The sequence below is a fragment of the Mesoplodon densirostris genome, chromosome 15 (genome assembly GCF_025265405.1).
Source record: "Mesoplodon densirostris isolate mMesDen1 chromosome 15, mMesDen1 primary haplotype, whole genome shotgun sequence".
Lineage (NCBI taxonomy): Eukaryota > Metazoa > Chordata > Mammalia > Artiodactyla > Ziphiidae > Mesoplodon > Mesoplodon densirostris.
Genome location: NC_082675.1, coordinates 90,008,737 through 90,023,617, shown reverse-complemented (window position 1 = coordinate 90,023,617; position 14,881 = coordinate 90,008,737).

Below are 14,881 nucleotides of genomic sequence, written 5' to 3'. Positions count from 1 at the left end.
AACAACTAATGTAACACAGATAAACAATTTACCAGATGAAGAGTTCACAGCATTGGGAATAAGAATACTGACGGAAAAAAAGAGATGAACACATGACAAATTTAACAAGGAACTAGAAAATATTAAAAGAACTCCTCAGAACTGAAGAATACAGTAACTGAAATGAAAAATACACAAGAGGAATTAACAGCAGACTAGGTGATACAGAAGAAAACTAAGTGATCTGGAGGATAGAATAATGAAATCACTCATTCAGAACAGCTAAAAGAGAAACATAAAAAAGAAAACAGTTGAAGGAACCTTTGGGGCAACATCAAGCATACCAACATTTGAATTATAGGGGTCCCAGAAGGAGAAGAGAGAGAAAAAGGGGTCAAAATGTGTTTGATGAAATTATGGCTGAAAACTTCCCAAACCTGCAGAAGGAAACAGATATTCAGGTACAGGAAGAACAGTCCCAGACAAGATGAACCCAAAGACACCCACACAAAGACGTCATAATGAAAACAGCAGAAGTTAAAGATAAAGAGAGAATTCTAATGGCAGCAAGAGAAAAAACAAGAGTCACATACAAGGGAACTCCCAAAAGGCTATCAGCTGATTTTTCTGCAGAAACTTTGCAGGCCATAATGGAAGGGCATGATATATTTAAAGTGCTGAAAGGGAAAAATCTACAAACTAGGATACTCTACTCAGCAAAATAACCAGTCAGAACTGAGGGAGAGATCAAGAATTTCTCAGATAAGCAAAAACAAAAAGAGTTCATCAAAACTAAACTGACCCTAAAAGAAATGCTAAAGGGTCTTTTCTAAGCAGAAAACAAAAGGCTACAAGAACAAAGAATCCATAGGAAAGGAAAAATCCCACTAGTAAAGTCAAATGTATATTAAAGGCTGTGGATTGACCACTTCAATAAGCTAGTACAAAGATTAAAAAGCAAAAAATTGTAAAATGAACTATAATAAACAGTTAAGGGATAAACATGAAGATGTAAAGTATGACATCAAAAACTCATAACATGTGAAAGTTTAAAAAATGTAGCTCTTTCAGAAGAACCTTTTAGATCTTTTTGAACTTAAATGACTACAAGTTTAAAACAGGTAGATATAGTTATAGGTCAAAATATATGAACCCCATGGTAACCACAAATCAAAAACCTACAATAGATACAGAAAAACTAGAGAGAAAGGAACACTAAAGCAAATCATCAAACCACAAGGGAAGAAACTAAAGGAAGACAGAGAAGAACTACAAAAACAATCAGCAAACAAGTAACAAAATGGCAATAAGTACATTCCTATCAGTAATCACTTTAAATGTCAATGGACTAAAGGCACCAATCAAAAGTCATAGGTTGGCTAGGGACTTCCTGGCAGTCCAGTGGTTAAGACTCCATGCTTCCATTGCAGGGGGCATAGGTTTGATCCCTGGTCTGGGAACTAAGATACCACATGCCACACAGCACAGCCAAGAAAACAAAGACCCATATGTATGCTGCTTACAAAAGACTCATTTCAGAGCTAAAGACACACACAGACTGAAAGTAAGGGATAGAAAAAGATATTGCGTGCAAATGGAAATGTCAAGAAAGCTGGGGTAACAATACTCATATCAGGCAAAACAGACTTTAAAACAAAGTCTATACAAAAGACAAAGAAGGGCATTTTATAATGATAAAGGAATCAACACCAGAAGAGGGTATAGGGACTTCCCTGGTGGCACAGTGGTTAAGAATCTGCCTGCCAATGCAGGGGACATAGGTTCGAGCCCTGGTCCGGGAAGATCCCACGTGCCGCAGAGCAACTAAGCCTATGCACCACAACTACTGAGCCTGCGCTCTAGAGCCTGAGAGCCACAACTACTGAGCCCGAATGCCACAACTACTGAAGCCCGCGTGCCTAGAGCCTGTGCTCCACAACAAGAGAAACCACTGCAATGAGAAGCCCGCGCATCACAACGAAGAGTAGCCCCCGCTCGCCGCAACTAGAGAAAGCCTGTGCGCAGCAACAAAGACCCAACGCAGCCAAAAATAAAATAAATTTATTTTTTAAAAAACGAAGAGGATATAACATTTGTTAACATAAATGCACCTAATATAGGAGCTTCTAGATACATAAAGCAAATACTTCTTCTAGATATATAAAGCAAATACTTCTAGATATATAAAGCAAATACTGAAATACATAAAAGGAGAAACTGACAATAATAAAATAATAATTAACACCCCACTTACATCAATGAATATTTCATCCAGACAGAAAATCAATAAGGAAACAGTGGTTGTAAATGACACAATAGACCAGCTGAACTTAATAGATATCTACAGGACATTCCATCCAAAAACAGAAAAATACACATTCTTTTCAAGTGCATATGGAACGTTTTTGAGGACAGATCACATGCTAGGCCACAAAAAAGCCTCACAAATTTAAAAGAAATTATATCAACACTTTTTTTGGACCACAACAGCATAAAACTAGAAATCAATCACAGGACAAAAAATAGGAAAAGCACAAACATGTGGAGATTAAACAACATGCTACTAAAAAAACATTGGGTCAATGAAGAAATCAAAGAGGAATTCAGAAAATACCTCAAGACAAATGGAAATAAAAACACAACTTTCCAAAATCTATGGAATGCAGCCAAAGCAGTTCTAAAAGGGAAGTTTAAAGTGATACAGAAACAAACAAACAAAAATCTCAAATAAACAACCTAACCTACCAGTGAAAGGAATTAGAAAAAGAAGAACAAACAAAGACCAAAGTCAGCAGAAGGAAGGAAATAAAAAAGATCAGAGAGGAAACAAATAAAAATAGAGGCAAAAAAAAGAAAGAAAGAAAGAAATGAAAGAAGAGAAATAACAACCAATAACACAGAGATACAAAAATTCATAAGAGAACACTAAGAATACTTATATGCCAACAAATAAGACAACCTAGAAGAAATGGATACATTTCTAGAAATATACAATCTTCCAAGACTGAATCGGGAAGAAATAGACAATCTGTGAAACATTAATAGTGAAATTGAATTTGTAGTAAAAAACAAACAAACAAAAAAACAAAAAAACTGCCAACAAACAAAAGTCAGGACCAGACAGTGTCACAGAGGAATTCTACTAAACATATAAAGAAGAGCTTATACATATCCTTCTCAAACTATTCCAAAAAACTGAAGGCAGAACACTCCCAAATTCATTCTGCGAGGCCACCATCACCTGACACTAGAACCAAAGACAATACAAAAAAAGAAAATTACAGGCCAATATCTTTGATGAATATAGATGCAAAAATTCCCAACAAAGTATTAGCAAACTGAATACAACAATATATAAAAGGATCATATACCATGATCAAGTGGGATTTATTCCAGGGACATAAGAATGGTTCAATATCCACAAATCAATCAATGAGATGCACCACATTAACAAAAGGAAGAATCAAAATCACATGATCATCTCAATAAACACAGAAAAAGCATCTGACAAAGTGCAACATCCATTCATGATCTCTCCTCAAAGTTGTAGACAGAATATATCTCAACATAATAAAGGCCATTATGACAAACCCACAGCTAACATCATACTCAATGGTGAAAAGCTAAGAGCTTTTCCTCTAAAATCAGGAAGAAGACAAGAATGCCCACTCTCACCCCTTATATTTAACATAGTATTGGAAGTCCTAGCCACAGCGATCTGACCCAAAAAAAGAAATAAAAGGTAACCAAATTGGAAGGGAAGAAGTAAAACTGTCAGTATTTTCAGAAGATATGATACTATCCATAGGAAACCCTAAAGTCTCCACCACTAAATGATTTGAGTGAAGTTACAGGTTACAAGATTAACTACAGAAGTCTGTTGCTTTTCTATACATTAATGATGAACTATCAGAAAGAGAAAGCCAAAAAAAAATCCCACTTAAAATTGCATCAAAAAGAATAAAATACCTAGGAATAAACTTAACCAAGGAGGTGAAAGACCTATACTCTGAAAACTATAAAACACTGATGAAGAAAACTGAAGATGATACCAAGAAATGGAAAGATACCCCGTGCTCTTGGATTGGAAGAATTAATATTGTTAAAATGGCCACCCTACTGGGACTTCCCTGGTGGTCCAGTGGTAAAGAATCCACCTTACAATGCAGGGGACATGGGTTCGATCCCTGGTCAGGGAACTAAGATGCCACATGCTGCAGGGCAACTAAGCCCGTGCACCACAACTACTGAGCTCGTGCACCTCTACTAGAAAGCCTGTGTGCCGCAAACTACAGAGCCCATGCACTCTGGAGCCTGCGCACCACAACTAGAGAAGAGAAAACCCGCACACCACAACTAGAGAGAAGCCCGCGTGCTGGAACGAAGAGCTCACGTGCTGCAACAAAAGATCTCACATGCCTCAATGAAGATCCCGTGTGCTGTGACTAAGACACAATGCAGCCAAAAATAAATAAAATAAAATTTAAAAATTTTTTTAAAAAAGAGCTGAAACAGCTATAAAAATAAATAAATAAATGGCCATACTACCCAAAGCAATCTACAGATTTAATGCAATCCCTATCAAAATAGCCATGACATTTTTCACATAACTACAACAAATAATCCTAAAATTTACATAGAAACACAAAAGACCCCAAATAACAAAAAAAATCTTGAGAAAGAAGAACAGAGCTGGCGGTATGATGCTCCCTGGCTTCAGGCTATACTACAAAGCTACAGTAATCAAAATAGTATGGTACTGGCACAAAAACAGACACATTGATCAATAGAACAGAATAGACAGCCCAGAAATAAAACCACTTACTATGGTCAATTAATCTATGACAAAGGAGGCAATAATATACAATGGAAAAAAGACAGTCTCTTCAATAAGTGGTGCTGGGAAAACTGAACAGCTACATGTAAAAGAATGAGATTAGAATATTTCCTCATATCATATACAAAAATAAACTCACATGAATTAAAGACCTAAATATAAGTCCTGAAACCATACAACTCCTAGAAGAGAATATATGCAGAACATCCTTTGACATAAATCATAACAGTATTTTTTGGACCTGTCTCCTAAGGCAAAAGAAAAGTATTAAACTTAAAAGATTTGTACAGCAGATGAAACCACTGACAAAACGAAAAGACAACCTAGTGAATGGAAGAAAATATTTGTAAATGATATGACTGACAAGAGGTTAATATCCAAAATATATAAACACATCATACACCTCAATATCAATAAAAACAAACGTCTCAATCAAAAAATGGGCAGAAGACCTGAATAGGTATTTTTCCAAAGAAGACATACAGATGGCTAACAGGCACATGAAAAAATGCTATCACTAATTATTAGAGAAATGTAAACCAAAACAACAACAGGTGAAATATCACCTCACACCTGTCAGAATGGCTATCATCAAAAAGTCTACAAATAACAAATGTTGGCAAGGATGTGGAGAAAGGGGAACTCGTACTGGTGAGAATTTAAATTGGTGAAGCCACTGTGGAAAACAGTACAGAGCTTTCTCAAAAAACTAAAAACAGAACTATCATATGACCTGGCAATTCCACTCCTGGGTATTATCCAGAAAAAAATCAAAGCACTAATTTGAAAAGATACATGCACCCCAACGTTCAGAGCAGCATTATTTACAATTGCCGAGATATGGGAGCAACGTAAGTGTCCATCAAGAGACAAATGGATAAACGATACAACACATACACACACACGGAATATTACTCGGCCATAAGCAAAAAACGAAACACTGCCATTTGCAGCAATGTGGATGGACCTAGAGAATATTATGTTTAGTGAAATAAATCAGACGGAGAAAGACAAATACCGTATGATGTCATTTATTTGTGGAATCTAAACAATAAAACTAATGAATGTATATATCAAAACAGAAACAGGCTCACAGATATAGAAAACGAACTAGTGGTTACCACTGGGGAGAGGGAAGTGGGGAGGAGCATGTTAGGGGGATGGGATTAAGTTACAGAAACTATTGAATACTATGTGTAAAATAGATAAGCAACAGGGATATACTGTACAGGGAATTATAATCATGATTCTATAATAATTTTAATGGAGTATAATCTATAAAAATATGTATTCACTATGCTGTACACCTGAAACTAATGTAATATTGTAAATCTACTATACTTCCAAAAAAAGCGGCAAGAGAAAAACAACTTATTACATACAAGAGACCCCTCCATAATACTATCAGCAGTATTTTCAGCAGAAACTTTGCAGGCCAGTAAGGGGTAGCACAATATATTCAAAGTGCTGAAAGAAAAAAATTTCTAACCAAGAATATTCTACATGGCAAAGTTATCAATCAGAATTGAAAGAGAGATAAAGAGTTTTCCAGACAAGCAGAAGCTAATGCAGTTCATCAGCACTAAACTGGCCTTAAAAGAAATGTTAAAAGGATGACTTTAAGCTCTAATTATTAAGAAGAAAACATATGAAAGGATAATTCTCACTGATAAAGGTAAAGGTAGTGCAGTAATCACTTACAAAGCTAATATAAATGTTAAAAGACAAAAGTAGTAAAAGTAACGATAACTACAATAATATTAAGGGATATACAAGATGAAAGATGTAAAATGTGACTTCAACAACATAAAATGTTGGGGGGGGGGCTTTAGAGATGTAGAGCTTTATTTTATTTTTTTTTTTTTTCCGGTACGCGGGCCTCTCACTGTTGTGGCCTCTCCCATTGCGGAGCACAGGCTCCGGACGCGCAGGCTCAGCGGCCATGGCTCACGGGCCCAGCCGCTCCGCGGCATATGGGATCCTCCCAGACCGGGGCACGAACCCGTATCCCCTGCATCGGCAGGCGGACTCTCAACCACTTGTGCCACCAGGGAGGCCGGAGATGTAGAGCTTTAGAATGTGTTCAAAGTTAGGTTGTTATCAACTTAAAGTAGACTGTCAAAAATATAGATTGTTAGATGTGAGCCTCATGGTGATCACAAAACAAAAACCTATAGCAGACACACAAAAGATAATGAGAAAGGACTCTAAGAACAGCACTAAGGAAAGTAATCAAACCACAAGGGAGAGAGCAAGAGAAGAAGAAATAGAGGAACTACAGAACAGCCAGAAACCAGTTAACAAAATGGGAATAAGTACATACCTATCAATAATAACTTTAAATTTAAATGGATTAAATTTTCCAACCAAAAGACAGAGTGGCTGATGGATTAAAAAAAAACAGACCCATCTATATGCTGTCTCCATTACACACAGACTGAAAGTGAAGGGGTGGAAAAAGATGTTCCATGCAAATGGAAACCAAAAGAAAGCTGTGGCTGCTATACTTATATCAGACAAAAGAGACTTTACAACGAAGTCTGTAATAAGAGACAAAAAGGGCATTACATAGTGATAAAGGGGTCAATCCACAAGAGGATATAACATTTGTAAATATTTATGCACCCAACATAGGAGCTCCTAAATATATAAAGAAAATATAGACAGGCCTAGTGTAATTATATACATATAATTCTCATTAATATATATTTACATAAATACACACACATACATACAATGGAATACTACTCAGCCATAAAAAAATAAACTCTTGCCATTTGTGACAACATGGATGGACCTTGAAGGCATCACACTAAGTGAAGTAAGTCAGAAAAAGACAAATACAGTGATCTCGCTTATGTGTGGGTCAATTGGATTTAATCACCTTTCCCAACTGGTAGCACTGTTAGATGATACACTCCTTGTATTTTTAAAGAACTAAATAAACACACTTTAATTTTAGAAAATTTGTAAAATACAGAAAAACACAAAGAAGGGAGTCACATCTCATCTCGCACCAGGTGCAGCAAGGGCTTCTGCAGCCCATCTCCCCGGACACATAGAGGTCACAGCTGAGCCTCACAGGAGCCCAGACATGCTGAGCGTTAACTGAAAGCAAATGAGCATGGCATCTTGGCACCCATGTTCACAGCAGCTTTGTTCACAGTAGGTAAACCGTGGAAGTAACCCCAGTGTCCATCAAAGGATGAACAGATAAACAAAAAACGGAAATACATGTGACCAAATATTCAGCCTTTAAGAGGAAGGACACTGTGACACACACCACAACATGGATGAAACTGGAGGAATTATGCTGAGTGAAATGAGCCAGTCACAAAAGGACAAATCCTGAATGATTTCATTTAAAGGAGATCACTAGAGTTGGCAAAATCATACATAGAGACAGAAAGTAGAATGCTGGGTTCCAGGGGCTGGGGGAGGGGAAATATGGGAGTTAGTGTTGAATAGAGACAGCGTTTCAATTTGGGAAGATAATAATGTTCCCTGGGGCTTCCCTGGTGGCACAGTAGTTGAGAGTCCGCCTGCCGATGCAGGGGACACGGGTTCGTGCCCCGGTCCGGGAGGATCCCACATGCCGCGGAGCGGCTGGGCCCGTGAGCCATGGCTGCTGGGCCTGCGCGTCCGGAGCCTGTGCTCCGCAACGGGAGAGGCCACAACAGTGAGAGGCCCGCGTACCGGAAAAAAAAAAAAAAAAAAAAAAAATTCCCTGGATGGATGGTGGTGACGGTTCCACAACAATGTGAATGTATTTAAATGCCACCAAACTGTACACTTAAGAATGGTTAAGATGGTAGATTTTATATTACATGTATTCTAACAATTTTTTAAATTGGGGGAAAAAAGGAATGAGTACAAATTTCTGGTCATAAGCAGTCTAGAAATAATGCTTTGGATTCTTAGCTGATTTGTTCATCCAGGCTCCTTCCCTCTCTTTTCAGGTGCCTGTGTACAAACATTCTTTTGCACACACACACTGCCCTGCTGACCTGTGGTCTGATAAGAATATGTGGAGCAATGAATAATTTTGGGGTCCGTGCATGAATGGGCCTTAAAGGTCACAAGACACGTTCCCAGATTACATTAATTTCTCGACACTGAATCTAAGGATCACGCTGGTCTTAGTTTGAGGAACAAAAGGAGTAGCTGCTTTAAGCGTGGTTTGGAGCGTTCCAGGCAGAAAGGTGAGGGCAGTGAGGTCTGGGGACAAGGAGTAACTTGAATGCGATGCTTCCTAACTGAATGCAGAATTCAGTACCCAAAGGAGAAGCACGGATGAACCCCAGACCCTTGCAGCAAAGACAGGACTCATGTGCCACTTATACTCTACAGGTTTTTTTTTTTTTTTTTTCCTCCCCTGCCGTACGCGGGCCTCTCACTGTTGTGGCCTCTCCCGTTGCGGAGCACAGGCTCCGGACGCGCAGGCCCAGCGGCCATGGCTCACGGGCCCAGCCGCTCCGCGGCACGTGGGATCTTCCCGGACCGGGGCACGAACCCGCGTCCCCTGCATCGGCAGGCGGACTCCCAACCACTGCGCCACCAGGGAAGCCCTACTCTACGTTTTAAAGAACAAAGCCTTTCACACTGTCCTTGCACAAGCCCAGCTGGCACAGCGATTAGTGAGACACCATCACCCACCTTGGAAGGGCAGCCTGTGTCAGGAGAAGGTGCTCCAGCCACCCTGGAGGGGTTCCTCCTCGCCACTGGGCTGTGCCTCTGCTGAAGGGGTGGAGCTAGTGTCGTAGGGTTTTGGTGGAGCCGGAGACTTGAATTTTCTCTGAACCTGAAATGAGGTAAGGCCGAGGTGTCAGAGCAGGCAGGCTCCAGGGCCACGGAATCACTCATATCCTCTCAGACAACACTTATCCTGACCTCTTCAAACAGCAGAACGCTTTCTTCAAGTAAGTTCTGGGCCGTCCAGAGCAGAATCCGTCCTTGCTGAAGACCACGGGAAGGTTTGCTGACGTCAGGGTCGGGGGTGGAGATCCCGTAGTCACGTGCACTGCTGATAGCAGCTTGCGATTCGCTTGGGCTTTAGGGCTGTCCAGCTTTGAAAGTGTTTCTTTCTCACCCTCCTTAATCTTTGTAGGGTGTTCAGCCCTTCCCAGGTTGAAAAACACTGTTGGAGAATCTGAAAGTCAAATACAAGTTGCGTCAGTTTGCCGTTTCCTTCAATTTGTGGGAATCACATCAGTTTAAAGCAGCAGGCCTGTTGGATTCCTGTTCCAAGGACCCCACTTTCAGGTGCTGCTTCAAGTGCTCCCAGGTGTTGCTGGCCTCTTCTCCCTCCCCTCCACCAGTGAGCAGCCTCGGCTGCACCTGGGTTGATTGAGCAGCTTCCCCATTTCTCTCTCACTGAGGTCATCTGTTATCACACGTTAAAACATTATTTTTTAAAGACTTATCTTCATGGGGAGGTAGCGCACGCTAGAAAATAAGTCAGTAACTCCAATTTAGATCTGGCTCTGCCAACCACTGTATCATACGGCCTGAGAAAAGTCGTTTACCTCTCTGGGCCGGTTTGCTCATCAGCAAGAAGCAAAGCCTAACTTATCTCTTCCACAGGATTGTCAAGAGACTCAGGTGGGCAGACTGCAGGTACTAAGCAAATGCAAAATACATACTCTCAGAACCATTTTCTATTGAAACATCAAAAAAAATCACACCTATTTCTTATTGGAACTCTCAAAACTTGCCTTTAAAGAAAGCCTCATTTACCATCAAACAACGCATAGGGCCCAAGGAGTATGAACCTTCGTTAAGGAAGCAGCTCAGGAAGGCACGGTTCTTAGTCGACAGGGCACAGGTGCTGGATTCGGGCTCAGGGCACACCTGAGGCAAGTCTGCTCCCTCTGGCATCACCACTGAAGTAGCTGGGAACGACGAATGGATGAGTGAGGTACCTCGTGGCTACATGTGCCCGTCTACAACCACACTGGTCGCCATCTTCAGTGGCTGCATCGCATACTTAGCATGGCACCATCGCACGTGATCAAGAGGTTTTGAAAATGTAGCCTTTAAAATTAATACAAGTCAGAAAGCACCTCAGCCCCTGCTCATTTGTAAAATTCCTGTCAGGTTTTACAGGTGGCGATAATGGAAACAAGTTAATCAAACTGAATTAACAGTTACTTCTATTAAGCAACGCTATCAACTTAAAAACATAAGCACTCCATGTAAAAAGTTTTGCAATTCAAATTACCAAGTTAATAACCAACATTATTCTTTGCACAGTCGTTCAAAACTTAAGAAAGAATTTTTATTCATAAATCAAATGCACAAATTCAGTTAATCCTAAACTAATGTTTCTTTATTACAGAACAAAGATTCAGACAGGAGTCTTGAAGACTTCTAAGGACAGCTGATGAGTTTGCGGGTATGTTGGATTATATCTCAAACATTGCTGTGATTTAAACACTAAGACACAGTCATATATTTAAATTACCAAGATATTTGGATTTTTAATTAATCTATCCAGATATTCAGATGCCAACCGAATTTGCAACAGAAAAAAAGAGCTATTTGATCTATTTACCATCTTTTCATTTCAGGTTATGATTTTGTAACTAGCACCTGGCAAGGAATCAATGTTAGGATTTAAATCTCTAGGGCAGTTCACGCTTCAGTCTGTGGCAATTTAATGCCAACTCACAGGTGGGCTCAGGTGAAAATATGAGAACGAACCAGGGGGAAGGGGCTGAAGCCATGTAAACACAGACCCAAGTCACACATGCGTGAACAAACCCCCGGAGCCTCCAGTGACGAGGGACGGAACCACTGAACGCAAAAGGTCCAACATGAAAGGCTGATTTTGACAAATTTTAGAAACCTCTAACACGTTATGCAGTAATGAAGACCACATTTATCCAAAATTATGTAATCAGAGTAACTTGTTCTAGCCTCACCCTTTTCTTTTAGATTTTAGGTTTGTAGGGACTCTGCACGTCTTGTACGTGAAAGTGCACCTCCCACTTCCCTAAAGCCCCTGAAGTGAGGCAGACACACTTGATGTGTGTAACATATTCTGACAGCTTCAGATGAACTCAACAGTCAAAGCACTTCACCTTGTTTTACTGGGACTCAAGTTGCCCTTTGCATTTTTATTAGCATCTTTCTACTACTGGACATATCATCTCAATCAATATAAACTATGATAGGCAGACAGATATATATAGCACATACCCAGGAAAACCTGGTCCAAAGGTACTTTACTGCTTTAGGAAGAAAAGTCTCCAATGCTATCCCGATAGTGAAATACTTACAAAATAATGTTGCTGATAATCTTAGACTATGCACACAAATAGCGTCTTAGCAGTGAGAAACCACTACTGGAAGAATATAACATTACCAAATGTAGGTAGCAGCTTAATTTTTTAAATAAATGAATATTAAATTTTAAATCAAAGAAAATTAATCATTCTGCCACTGTCTTCCTTCACATTGCTTATCCTCATGGGCAAAAGGTCCTGACCATGCGGGGTGCGTGGAGAAATGTAATGAGAGACAATCCCTTAGACTTTTATGCCAGTCTACATAGTTTGAGTTACAACCAAATGATCTAGATTGAGGTGGACTTTATATTAGAAGGCAAAAGACTCTTATGGTTACCCTCAAGAATATACTGTGTTCTGAACTCTTTGTCTGGTCTTTTTTTTAAATTGAAGTATAGTTGATTTACAACATTGTGTTAGTTTTAGGCATACAGCACAGTGACTAGGCTTTTTTGCAGATTATATTCCATTATAGGTTATTACAAGACATTGGGTGTCTAGTGTTTTTTGTAGACACTCTGGCAACCCTGCAGGACAGGAATGCACTGATGCCAACTAATAATCTATCCTTACACAAGTCATCGCAAGGAAGCAGTTAATTACTAACTGTCCAGGAATTGGCAAAGACCCATTCTCTATTTCTAGTGCATTGAAAATAAAACATATGATTATACTGAGGCCATTTCTTATGACACACAGAAGGAATCACCTCTCCCCACCTGCCATTTTGTGAATGGAAAAACAGGCACAGTACAGCCAGAACCGGCGTAGCTTCTCAGATGGCAGAGTAAGGTTAAGTAGTTCACACCCTGAACTTCTTAAGTGTTGAGAAATTAGATTGAGGATATCATTTAATTACACTGCAACCCTCAGACATTATGGGTATTTTGATCCTGGAAATAAGATATGTTTCATTTGGACAACAGTGTACAATTCTGGGAATTCCCCAGTGGTACAGTGGTTAGGACTCCATGCTTTCACTGCGGAGGGCGCAGGTTCAATCCCTGGTTGGGGAACTAAGATCCCGCAAGCCGTGTGGCACAGCCCAAAGGAAAAAAAAAAAAGTGTGCAGTTCTAAACATATATTTAAAGATTCATTTCTAAGTGGGACTCAGATAGATAAGAACCTGTAATCACAGTAATGTCAATCTACTTTGATTACTGAATAGATCTCATAATGAATTTACCAAGATTTTCCATTTTCGTTTTTAAAATTCTGAGTTGATTCCATGTTGTCAATAACAATACATCTATTTTTAGTATCCCAGCTTCACCTTTAGTCATCAAATCATGTAACACAGAATGTTATGTAGAGGCCAAAAAATTGGCAATGCCAATAGCTAGGATATGGTTAGAAAACTCTACGTACTGCGTGTTGATATATGTGTATCCTGCTTACTTCTAAATTAGTGACTTACTGCACCAAGATGGTCACTACCACCACCTGTATAAAAACAGGTATAAATAAAATAAAAACAAGGTCAGCAGTGAAATATATGGCAACAAGGAAACAGGGCACCAAGAACTACTGTGATAACAATGTGAGTTCTGGTGCGAGGCTACTGATCTTCTGATAAGTTATTAGAAGGGCACTCACCTTAGAGCTGAACGTAGTGAGAAGGCCTCTGCTAACATGCCTGGAGTCATGTGACTGGAGTGGGGAGCAAGCCACTGGCAGGGCTAAACTTAGGCTTCCCCAGTGAGCTTCAGAAATTCCTGCATCAGCTGCCCTCCTTCTCCTGTGTTAAGTTGTCTTATTGGTGTACGTAGCCACTCCAGTTAGTTATTTGAAAGCACATATAAAATCTAGACAAAATTAAATTTTAAAAATAACCAAAAATTACCTTCCCTGCAAAATGCATAATTTCTTTAAAATGATCTCATGACTTTCCCAGTGTTTTCTTAAGTCATCTTCCACAAGACAACAGCAAACTGAGGGTAAATCTCCTGTCCTTTTTAGGACCAAAGGTGCTTTCCTTGTAATGAGAAGACCTTAAATCTAAGTCTGCATAGAAACTCCTTCTAGAATCTGTGAGATGTAGTCTAAGTTTGATATCATATTAACTTGTGTGTGCATTTGTGTGTGTGTATGTGTGTCAGTATCACTATTTCATAGACAATGTAGGATTTTCTGGGTCTTCAGTCTTAACAATTCTGAAAGCTGCTCCACAGAGGACTGGGGAGGCAAAATGAGTCAACTTATCTATAAACTCTAACAAAACTGTTGTTTTTGCGGATTTTACAACTCAGCTAACGCTCAAGATAGATCTATATAGAAACGTTGTTTTAAGAAAAACTACCGAACCATTATTCGTTGCTATTATTCAATTTTCTCTAGATTATGTTTAGGCAAATGGTAAATTAATACATTAAACTTTCCATATCGTGGATTGTAAACTGTAAGCAACTAATTTCTGAAAAAATATATTCATTTATGACAACTAATTCTGAATTTGCATTTGATAGTATGACCACAGGATCTTAGTTTGTTCATAGCAAACATACCTATATGGCTGAAGTTTGATTTATAATTTAAATATTATAAAATTCTAAATTTTAATTGTTAAAGTTTTCCTTCTGAAAAGGAATTTATGTAATTTTTTGTTTGTTTAAAAGCAAACGAACACTGCTCATGATTTTATGAGTGGGATAAAGAAAAGTGGTTTGGGAAGCACCTTCTTTTACAGGCTGTGAAAAACAAATGTTAACTACTATTTAGCAGCGTTATATACGTTTTCCCTCTCAAAATGTGAGCTAGGGGACTTCCCTGGCAGTC